Below are 11,387 nucleotides of genomic sequence, written 5' to 3'. Positions count from 1 at the left end.
CTTAAGGAACATGATGTCTTCATCTGGAAAATCAAACTTCATCGGCTCATAATCTTCAACCGGCTGTTGAGCAAGATAGTCTGACAGAATACTCCCCTTGATGGCTTTCTGGGAAGTATACTGGATGTCGTACTCTGTCAGTACCATTTGCCAACGAGCAACTCTTCCGGTGAGAGTTGGCTTCTCAAATATATACTTGACTGGATCCATTTTGGAGATCAGTAAGGTTGTGTGAGACAGGATGTATTGTCTCAATCGCTTTGCAACCCATGCAAGTGCACAACATGTTTTTTCAAGCATTGAGTATCTCGACTTGCAATCTGTGAATTTCTTACTCAGGTAGTAGATGGCATGCTCTTTCCTACCTGTCTCGTTGTGTTGACCGAGAACACAACCCATGGAATTGTCTAGTATTGTCAAATATATAATCAGCGGTCTCCTTGGGACCGGAGGCACAAGGATAGGAGGATTCTGCAAATACTCTTTTATCTTCTCGAACGCCCTTTGACAATCATCATTCCACCTGATAGCCTGATCTTTTCTCAACAATTTGAATATTGGCTCACACGTGGCTGTTAGGTGAGAGATGAACCTTGCAATGTAGTTCAACCTCCCTAAGAAACCACATACTTGTTTCTCTGTTCTTGGCTCAGGCATTTCCTGTATCTCTTTCACTTTGGCCGGATCCACCTCAATCCCTTTTCTGCTAACAACAAAACCCAGTAGTTTTCCAGATCTCACCCCAAAAGTACACTTGTTCGGATTAAGCCTCAGCTTGAATTTCCTCAAACGCTCAAACAGTTTCTGCAAATTCACCAAATGTTCTTCTTCTGTCTGAGATTTGGCAATCATATCATCCACATAAACCTCGATTTCATGATGAATCATATCATGGAACAGAGTCACCATCGCTCGCTGATATGTTGCTCTGGCATTTTTCAGACCAAACGGCGTTACCTTGTAGCAGAAGGTGCCCCATGGGGTTATGAATGTTGTCTTCTCCATGTCTTCTGGTGCCATCTTAATTTGATTATAGCCAGAAAATCCATCCATGAAGGAGAATACCGAGAACTGAGCCGTGTTATCCACCAAAACGTCAATGTGAGGTAAGGGGAAATCATCTTTAGGACTAGCTCTGTTCAGATCCCGGTAGTCAACACACATCCGTACCTTTCCATCCTTCTTAGGTACTGGAATGATATTTGCAACCCATGGCGGATAATTTGTGACTGCTAGAAACCCTGCATCCAACTGTTTTTGCACTTCTTCCTTTATCTTGACAACCATCTCTGGTCTTGTTCTTCTGAGCTTCTGCTTGACCGGAGGACAACCTTCTTTGAGCGGCAAGCGATGTACCACGATGTCTGTGTCAAGCCCTGGCATGTCCTGATAAGACCAAGCAAAGATGTCAACATACTCTTGCAGCAATTCAATCAACCCCTTCTTCACATTGTCTTCCAAAGCAACCCCTATCTTGATTTCTCTCTTGGCGTCCTCGGTGCCGAGATTAATCACTTCAACAGACTCTTGATGCGGTTGAATGACCCTTTCCTCTTGTTTTAATAACCTGGTAAGTTCTTCAGGGAGTTCACAGTCTTCATCACCCTCTTCTTCAGCTTGAAAGATTGGATTTTCAAAGTCGAAGCGAGCCATAGCAGAACCGTTATCAATAGGATCCGGTGACGTGCATCTGCATGAGTGATGGTATGTGCTTATGAGTGTGAAAAAAAAAAGAGAAAAAAAAGTGGAAACTAAACAAAACATTGCCATTTTTTTTTGAAAAACTGCAAAAATAGAAAGACAGGGAACGAAATATTTGAATGAAAAAAGACGTCCTTTATTTATGATAAAAAATGCAAGTGTCACATAAATGAGCCCTACAATGAGTCATTACGCCCTGGCGGAACGTAAGACTTGGATATGCATGAATAAACAAATAAAATTACTCCTCCAGACAAGTGGCTTGGACAATCTCCTCAGAAGATCAATTGTTGAGAACCTCACCCGGGATCCTCGGGCGCACCCAGTTATCGATGTCGCAATCACTATCCCCATCTTCACTGTTGACCGCAGAGACTAATTTGACTTTTCCTTCAACCATATTAACGTTGGCTATACCATGCTGGGGCATGGGATTGTTGACGACATTAGGAGCTGGTGCAAAGTTAACGGCCTTTGAATCAATGAGGTCCTGAACTACGTGCTTAAAAGCTTTGCAGTTCTCAATATTGTCTTCCAATCTTCTAAACATGGGGTCCACACCATGACCCATACCAAAGTATTCCTGCAGCAGGGGGAACTGATCGTCCTGATCATCATGAACGGGCTGTTGACCGGAGGTGACATGTAGGATTGGGATAGGCCCCGGTCCATTGGGTCCATTAGCCTCTCCAGCTGGAGGATCAGTCACCGTCTCTGGTTGAGCAGGGGGATTCCTCTGTATCATCTGCCTGAGCTCTTGCTGTCCCTGAGCCACCCCTTGAACCACATCCATGAATTGATTCATGCGGATTTTCATCTCGGAGAACTCTGCCTGTAGGCTTTCCATTACTCTCTGTTGGTTTCTGCGGGTACCGTACCGGTGAATGCCTGGGTCAGCTATCCTGATAATGGAACACCAAACAAACTGAGAACACTGTGGCGGTACCTGTTATGCAAGACATGCTAATGAATATGTAAATGCAATGACATGTTTATCAATTCCAAAGGTATTCTACCCCTTGATTCCAGTCTCTCAATAGATAAACGATGTAAAAAAAAAGACTAAGTCGTTGATGAGAACCAAGAAAATTCCGACTAGAATCAAGTAGAAGATATAAACCCCACAGAAATGGATAAACATGTGTGAATGATTATGAATGCAAAATGATGTGAATGCAGTGCAGTGGCATGGGAATCAGGATCGTTATATCTGCTTGAACATCTGTCAGGTTGCACTGTCTGGAGAGAAATTAAGAGCACACCAAACAAAGGTCATGGGATGGATCATGTTATCCTTAATATCAACCACCCATTTTGGTGGATTATGGTTTACACCTTATCAACACCCAAGTTTCATTAATATTAAGGATACCTGATCGGATCAACCATGAATCAAGGGTTTGTTGCAAGTCACGAGCATGGAGTTTAGGTTAAGAACCACCCAAAAGGAGTGTACTAAGGTTTAAACCTGCCAAACATGTTCTACAAAAGGTTCCCATAGTCATAATCCCATCTTTCGGATATTATCGGAGGAACGACTACTCGTATTCCAAAAATATTCTCAAGAGAGACTCTTATGAGTGTAGTATCGCGTAACAATCGTATCAAATCTTACACTTGAACGACTTTTGACTACGTCCTACGAATAGGCCAAGATGGGTTTGGTAAACTAAGGTCCTCGGCTTCTAAGGTCTATATTGGAAAAAGTAATGTCTAACCACAACTTACTTGTGTGACATCATTGATCTCAACATGACCTCCACCAAGTGAATGGGATTGCAAGTCAACTTGCTAAGGAATAACTCCACACAAGTCGATAAGACTATGCCATTCTCCTATCCTAAGTGCACTCGAGTTCGGGTATAGAACTCATCTCACAAAGATCACCAAGCAGCCATAGCCAGCCAACAGATACAACAATGATATGTACACAATGCAATAAGGTAAAGCAGGTAAATAAATAACTGTACAAAAGCATGAACACCCAATAAACAAACAAACTACAAAAGCTAGGAGGGACTCGCTTAGGGAAACCGGGTTCCCAGCAGAGTTGCCAGCTGTCGCAACCTGAAAAATACAGTGTGCGAAAAAACAACCGGCGAAAGAAAATGACAGAAGAGTCGCCACCGTGCGTTATTTATCCCAAAGGAGGGAAAGGAAACGCTCGAAGTAAACCTGAAAAGAGGAAAGGAAAAGACAAGGTCTCACAACCAAATCTTGGGTTCGGGAGTCGGTTATGCGAAGGGAAGGTATTAGCACCCCTACGCATCCGTAGTACTCTACGGGATCCACTTTTGTAGTTCTTGTCTAAAGGGTGTGAGTTTATCTTGTGTTGTTTACTGAAAAGGGGGGTTAAATGAAAATGACTCGCGCGGATGTCGCATCCACTGCATACGTATCTCATCTGAATATGAGAATCAGAGTCTTCGTAGCTCGGCTGACCTATGGGTTGGGGGGATGTGTGCTCGCTAAGACATCGCGTCTTATGCCTACGTATCTCATCTGGAATGAGAATCAGAGCAAGCCGTAGTTCGGCTAACTACGAGGTTATGGATTGGGTTTTGGACGAACGACGTTACTACGCAATCTACCGGATGCTCGACCTTTGGAGACTTACTCGCCTGTAGTAGAAGGAGTAAATGTGTGTTTAGGAGAAGAAAAATCAATGAAGGGTTAGGGTTTGGGATGCTCATGCAAAAAGGCAGTCCTTGACGAAGGAACCGCTCTACCTGCGAGGATACGAACACATACAAAACAAACATGTATAAAGTGAATGTGCCAACAAGGCAATCAGAATAAATCTCCCAAATGGTATCCCACAAGCAAAGTGGAATATCCAGCGAGCTATCCCTGCAAAAGTCATGTGAGACTTCACAAAAACTCAACAAAAGGGTTAGTGAAACAAGATAAGCATTTTTTCATGGATAATAGTATGGTTTCAGAAACCTCAAACCCTATGGCATACACTTCAGAAATTAAACGATTAAGCATTCAAGGCATTATTTATACATTCATACATAATTATGAACCCGTGGGCAAAAACCTAATGAAATTCATCCATCATACCTCAAACATTCAGAGTATTCAACTTCAAAGCACAAAGGTGATGGGAATAAGGGCAAACCTGATTGGAGAGATCGGTCGAAGTCGAATGGCACGGCTGGATTTGCAAACCAATGTTAGGGTTTGCTTGAGCTGAAAGTGTGTGGGTCAGAATGAACCTTTCAGAGTTGCCTGTAGGTTGCTCTGAACTCTGTTAGCTCTTCTCTCACTATCTTTTTCCCCAGAGTCGCCTAGCGAGCATGACAGCTCATGAACAAACCTTTTCTCCTTCAAGATTAACGTTTTGACTGACGAATAGACCCTTGTTGGAAGTAACTCAAGTCTTTCCCTTGTGTTGACTGATCATCTAAATAGAGCCCACAAAGTGTCCTGGATGATGTTCAAGCTTCTTGGATCCGATTCCGATTGACATGATGAAATGTAATATGAAATGTTAAATGACCTAAAAATGAATGCATGCATAAGGGGTAAAGCGTATGCTTCTAGGAAAAATGAAGGGTAAATTTTGGGGTATTACACTATCGCTGCATATCATGATTATGAAATATGGCAAATGGATGTCAAAACTGCTTTCCTTAATGGGAATCTTCTTGAGGATGTGTACATGACACAGCCTGGAGGATTTGACATACCAGAAGAATCCCAAAAGATATGTAAGTTACAAAGATCAATCTATGGATTGAAGCAAGCTTCCAGAAGTTGGAATCTTTGTTTTGATGAAACAGTAAAACAATATGGATGCATCAAGAACGAAGATGAGCCTTGTGTCTACAAGAAGGTTAGTGGGAGCATGATCGTTTTCCTGGTATTATATGCAGATGACATATTACTCATTGGAAACAATGTCCCTACCCTGCAACAAGTAAAGTCTTGGTTGGGGAAATGTTTTTCTATGAAGGACCTAGGTGAAGCAGCCTATATATTAGGAATCAGGATCTATAGAGATAGATCACAAAAACTTCTTGGCCTAAGTCAGAGTACATACATAGACAAAGTGCCGAGACACTTTAATATGCATGATTCCAAGAAAGGATTCATACCTATGCAACATGGCTTGTGTCTATCAAAAACACAATCCCCTTCAACTAAGGAAGAAAGGGATTGCATGAATAAGATTCCATATGCATCTGCAATAGGATCTATCATGTATGTCATGTTATATACTCGACCAGATGTCTCGTATGCTTTAAATGCAACGGGTAGGTACCAATCTGATCCTGGTGATGCTCATGGGTAGCTGTCAAGAATATCCTTAAGTATTTGAGAAGGACTAAGGACTCATTGTTGATATATGGAGGTCAGGAAGAGCTTGCTGTAATTGGATACACCGATGCTAGCTTCCATACAGATAAGGATGACTTTAGATCGTAATCTAGTTATGTGTTTTGCTTAAACGGTGGCGATGTGAGATGGAAAAGTTGAAAGTAAGATACATTTGTTGATTCTACAATCGGTGCCGAGTATATTGCTGCCTCAAGTGCAGTAAAGGAAGTTGTTTGGATCAAAAAGTTCATTAGTGAACTTGGCATAGTTCCTAGCATTGTGGATCCCATTGCTCTCTATTGTGATAACAATGGTGCTATCGCACAAGCTAAGGAGCCTAGATCTCACCAACGATCCAAACACATACTTAGGCGTTATCACCTCATTCAAGAGATAATATATAGAGGAGATGTGAAAATATGCAGAGTACCTACACTTGACAATATTGCTGACCCACTGACAAAGCCTCTTGCGCAGCAGAAGCATGATGGCCATACTAGATCTATGGGCATTAGGGGTATGCCTGATTGGCTCTAGTGTTAGTGGGAGATTGTTGGTGTAAGCCCTAGAGGCCAATACTTTTGGTACTTGTATCGAATTATTTATTAATAATAAAAGACTTTTTCTTTATTATGTTTGTTTAATAAAGTCCCTAGAATAGTTGGTTCGTTCAATGTATCAAGTGTGACTTAATCATGAGATCCCATTAAACATAAGAACATTATTCTTAAAGTATCCGTAGTCGAGCTTTGTTGTGAAGTGGGATAACATTAAAGCATTAAGACTATTATGTATATAGACTGATGATCACATCTCATGGATCATGGATAAGGAGTTATCAAGTCTTAAACATAAGTATGAATATTGAGAGTAATATTTATACTGGATTGACCCGCTATGAGAATACTATATATAATTTTATGCTAAGTGTCATAAGTTATTCTCATGGTGATAATGGTGTATACCACCCTTTGACCTAAAACCACTATGTACCCTAGATGTAGAGTCGAATGCCTTATTGTTGATCAAACATTGTCCGTAACTGGATGACCATAAAGACAATTGATGAGTACTCCACGAAGCATGCTGAGGGACATGAGTGACCTAAATGGAATTTTCCCATCCTGTGTAACAGGATAAATGTCTACGGGACCAATATTGAACTAGACAAGGATGACACAGTCTATGCCTTGTGTTCAATATAGACATAAGGGCAAAAGGGTAATTATACACATAAGTACTATCATAAAAAGATTTATCAGATCACATGACTTTTCGTGTCTTGGGTAGCAGTGATGTGTTGCTAGATACCGCTCACTGTTTATTATGTTAAATACGTGATTTAATATAATTGCTAATGTCGCGAAAACCTATAGGGTCACACACAAAAGAACGGATTGATGAGAGATAGAGTAACTAAGGAACACTGTAAGGTACGGTGCACTTAAGTGAATTGTAGAACATCATAAGGTACGATGTACTTAAGTAGAATATGAAATATGGTAAGGTACCACACACTTAAGTGATTTTGGCATATCATAAGATATGGGCCACATACACTTAAGTGGGCATTTTTAGCTTGCAGTCCACAAAAGTGGTTATATAAATAGAACCCTTGTGCAGAAGCATTTGAGCAGTTGTAATTTTGTTTCTCTCTCTCTCTCTCTCACTCACTTAAAGCCTTCATTCATAGCAGCTAGCACTGAGATTGAAGGAATCCATTTGTGTGGACTGAGTAGAGGCGTTGTCACCATTCAACGTTCGTGATCGCTCAGTAGATCTGCATTAAAGGTTTCAATCGTCACAAGAGGTAACGATTCTATCACTGATCATGCACATTCGTAAGGATCACTAAAGGAGAAATTTTTTAAATTCCGTTGCATTTCGGATCGCTCTTCTCCTTCAAAATGAACTATTACCTACTATCAGTCGAGTGATAACTTAACAAAGGTAGTAAGCTCAAACACAATGATTACCAACTACCAGCCAAATGGTAACTTAACAAAGGTAACCAATTAAAGGTAAAAGGAACTATTACCTACTATCAGCCGAGTGATAGCTTAACAAAGGTAATAAGATCAAAATGGAACAAAATTCAATCCAGGAACGAACTGGAGAGAAACGGTCAGAGAAAACTCAATCCAATGAGGACATGAACTCAATTGGAGATTGATTCCATCAAAAATAATAAACTGGAAAGGAAAAACTGAAACAAAATCTTCCACGAGGATCAAGCTCGGTGGGGACTTTAGAAAGGATAAGCGCTTTCTGTTTAAGGTCAACACTCTATTGGAGGGAGGACCCACACACTCTCGGGGAGTAAAAACACCAGAGAGCGGGGAAACACCAAGAGAATGCAAAATGCATAAACAAACATCATTATGCTATGTATATGCATATGAATATGCTGACAAAATAGGCGCAAAGGGAGTTAGACTGATAACATAACACAACCAGATACTCGGCTAATTTGTACAAGGCAGAGATGCTGGCGAAGATCTTGCTAGGGATTCTACCATTCCTGCAATCTTATGTTGGGGAAACTATTATATATGTAACAAAAAGAAATTCGTCCTGGGGGGAAGTCACTGAATTGCATTCTTCAGGATCTTACCATCCTTGAGATTACTGTTAACATTCCTCTTTCGTATTCACAAGTCGAGGAAGAATATTTTTTTGTAAATTTCCAAAACATGATTATTTAGATATCTTTTGTTTCAAAAATTATTATAAAAAATAAATGAAATTTCGTAAACTGAAACAAAATAAGAATAACAAACAAATGGGAAAAAGGCTCAAATTTTATTGATAGAATGATAGTCTGTGAATAGCACGACTCCATGGATTATTACAAAGTTGAAAAATGGTAAATACATGGAAAGGGCTACATTGAAATACAATGACCATTATTCTCCCTAACAACTTTGAATTCCGTTAAAATCTCCCATTTTTGCCTTCTTCAACCTCTCAAAACCCATTTTTTCCTCCTTCCACCTCCATTGAAGTCCACGAAAATTCCAAACTTCATCATTCTAACTCCAACCCAGTATCATTCCCAAGCTTCACTCATCAATTTCCTCCACCAAAAACCCACTACAATCCCATTTTCACTTCCTTACCATAAAAACCCATTTTCTCTTCACTCACCATCAATGGCTGGAATAGAATTCAACAATATCATCCTTCGTGGAGGGAAACCTGGAGAGCGTTTTAAGACCCTAATTTTGACCCTAATATCCCTCATGGCATCATATCATTGCTCATTGCATTGCCTCAAGGATCATAGCATGTGTGGCTCCTTTACGCTAGGGTTGGGACTTGTGTGAGGTGGTTTGAGACCACCAAGCATGCTTGAATTGTATATTATTGCTTTTCTTATTTTGTTTACTAACCAAAATCACAAAAATATGTCACTAACTCTTTTTATTTTGAAGCTCAAGTGATCTTGTGATCCCCTGCTCCTAGGAGGCTCCTATGCTCAATGAAGTGGCTAGATGAGAAGGAAAGCAAGCATGAAAATGGTTCCAAAAGATCTCAATCATTATATATGTCTCCCAAGCATCTCAATTTTCCAATTTGATCAAGATAAATCAAAGGGCTTGAGGATTGTTTCCCAAGGAAACCCTAATTCAACTGTGCATCAACTGCGCCTTGCTCATGAAGCAACCTCAACCTATGATCAAATTTAATCAAGGCGAGTTCTTTCATTCATTATTTTATGCATATATGAGCCTATGTGAGTATCCTCAATCATTCATTAATTAAGATTTGAAGTTTGACCTTGAGAAGTTGACCAGTCAAGTCATCTGACTAAATGAGGATCCCTGAGACCTAACTTTTGATGTGTTTATCAAATGAAGATGACCCCAAGAGAAAAAATGTTCTTAAGAACCATATGAACAAATTTCATCTTCATCAAAAATCAATTTGAAACTTGGAAGGTCATAATTCATGTCAAAACATTATAGGTCACTTTGACTGAAACCCTAATTTTGGGTCAACTTCCCAAGGACCTAACTTCTTCATTTTTTATGATTTTGAGGTGAGACCAATTGCATTGGAAATATTAAGATGTCTAATTCAAATTTTATGTTGGACAAAAGTTCATAATCCTAAAAGAAACACATGTGATAATACAAAACATTATAGGTCACTTTGGACCAAAACCATTGAATTTGAAAAATGTCCAACTTCAAGTGCCCATAACTTTCTCATAAAAAATCCAAATGATGCAACATTTGAGTCTAAATTGATAATATTGAAAATATATACACATTTGATGTTGGAGGTTTTTCTATTTGAAGCTTGTATCATTGAAACAGAAGGGCTTGAAGTAGATCATTTTTGGCAAATTTTCCAAAGACATGTTTTGTACCTCAAACTTCAAGGTCGGTTTTCATAAATTTCCAAACTCCAAATTGATTTTTTCCCAACATAGATTTTGTTACTTATGTCAAGACCTTTCCAACCATTACTCACACCACCATGTTTGGATTTTCCATGTGTGATTTTCGAAGGGCTTAACATTTATGACCAATTATGCAATTCACTTTGAATCTTCATGCACAAGCAAGTACCAGGCCATTTGCACGTCCAATTCAACTTAGAATGATATCAGCTTGCATTTTAATCCAATTTTGGGCCTCACATGCGCCTGTACAGGCCCATGCATGGAGGACCCAAAGCTTCATGCACACGAGTATTACACTTGCTTGCTTGCAGCTCAGCTATAAATACATTGCCATGCTCATTCAAATCTCAACCTTATGGTGATCTGAAGCTCTGCTGAAATCAAAACCTAACCTCACTCAAAGGAATTCCAATTTTTGTTTCTCAAATTCAAGCTTGAATTTCAACACAATCAGTTGATCTTCAAGTCTTATTCCTTAGCCTTGCATTCATATCACATCTCAAGATCAGATTAGAAGCAAAAGCTTGAAGGAATCGTGCTGATCAAAGCTGCTCTTCAAAGGTATATTACTCAACTATTTTGATCTGAATCTCATCATACAATGTGAATTACTTGTGTTTAAACCATTTTCTGAAGTCCTCGAGCAAGAGGCAGGCCAATGGTGGTCTTGATTTCATGATTTGAACCATTTCAGTTTGCATACCTGGATTTTAAAGCTCAGATTTCTCACTTGATAGAAACATTGAGCACAATCCAAGGTTACACGGGTGATGTACATCACCCCAGCTTCATTTTGGTACCACGCTTTTTCATTTTGGTTGAGGTTGAAAAACCTGCGTGTGGTGGCCGAAATTTGTTTGCTGGCCGGAGAAGATGGTGGTTTCCACCACCATCCCCACGTGGATCCTCCTGAGCCTTTGGATCTCACTTGAACGATCTAATCTTGGCC

This window comes from Lathyrus oleraceus, chromosome 7 (assembly GCF_024323335.1).
Source record: "Lathyrus oleraceus cultivar Zhongwan6 chromosome 7, CAAS_Psat_ZW6_1.0, whole genome shotgun sequence".
Classification (NCBI taxonomy): Eukaryota; Viridiplantae; Streptophyta; class Magnoliopsida; order Fabales; family Fabaceae; genus Lathyrus; species Lathyrus oleraceus.
This window is presented reverse-complemented; position numbering follows the sequence as displayed.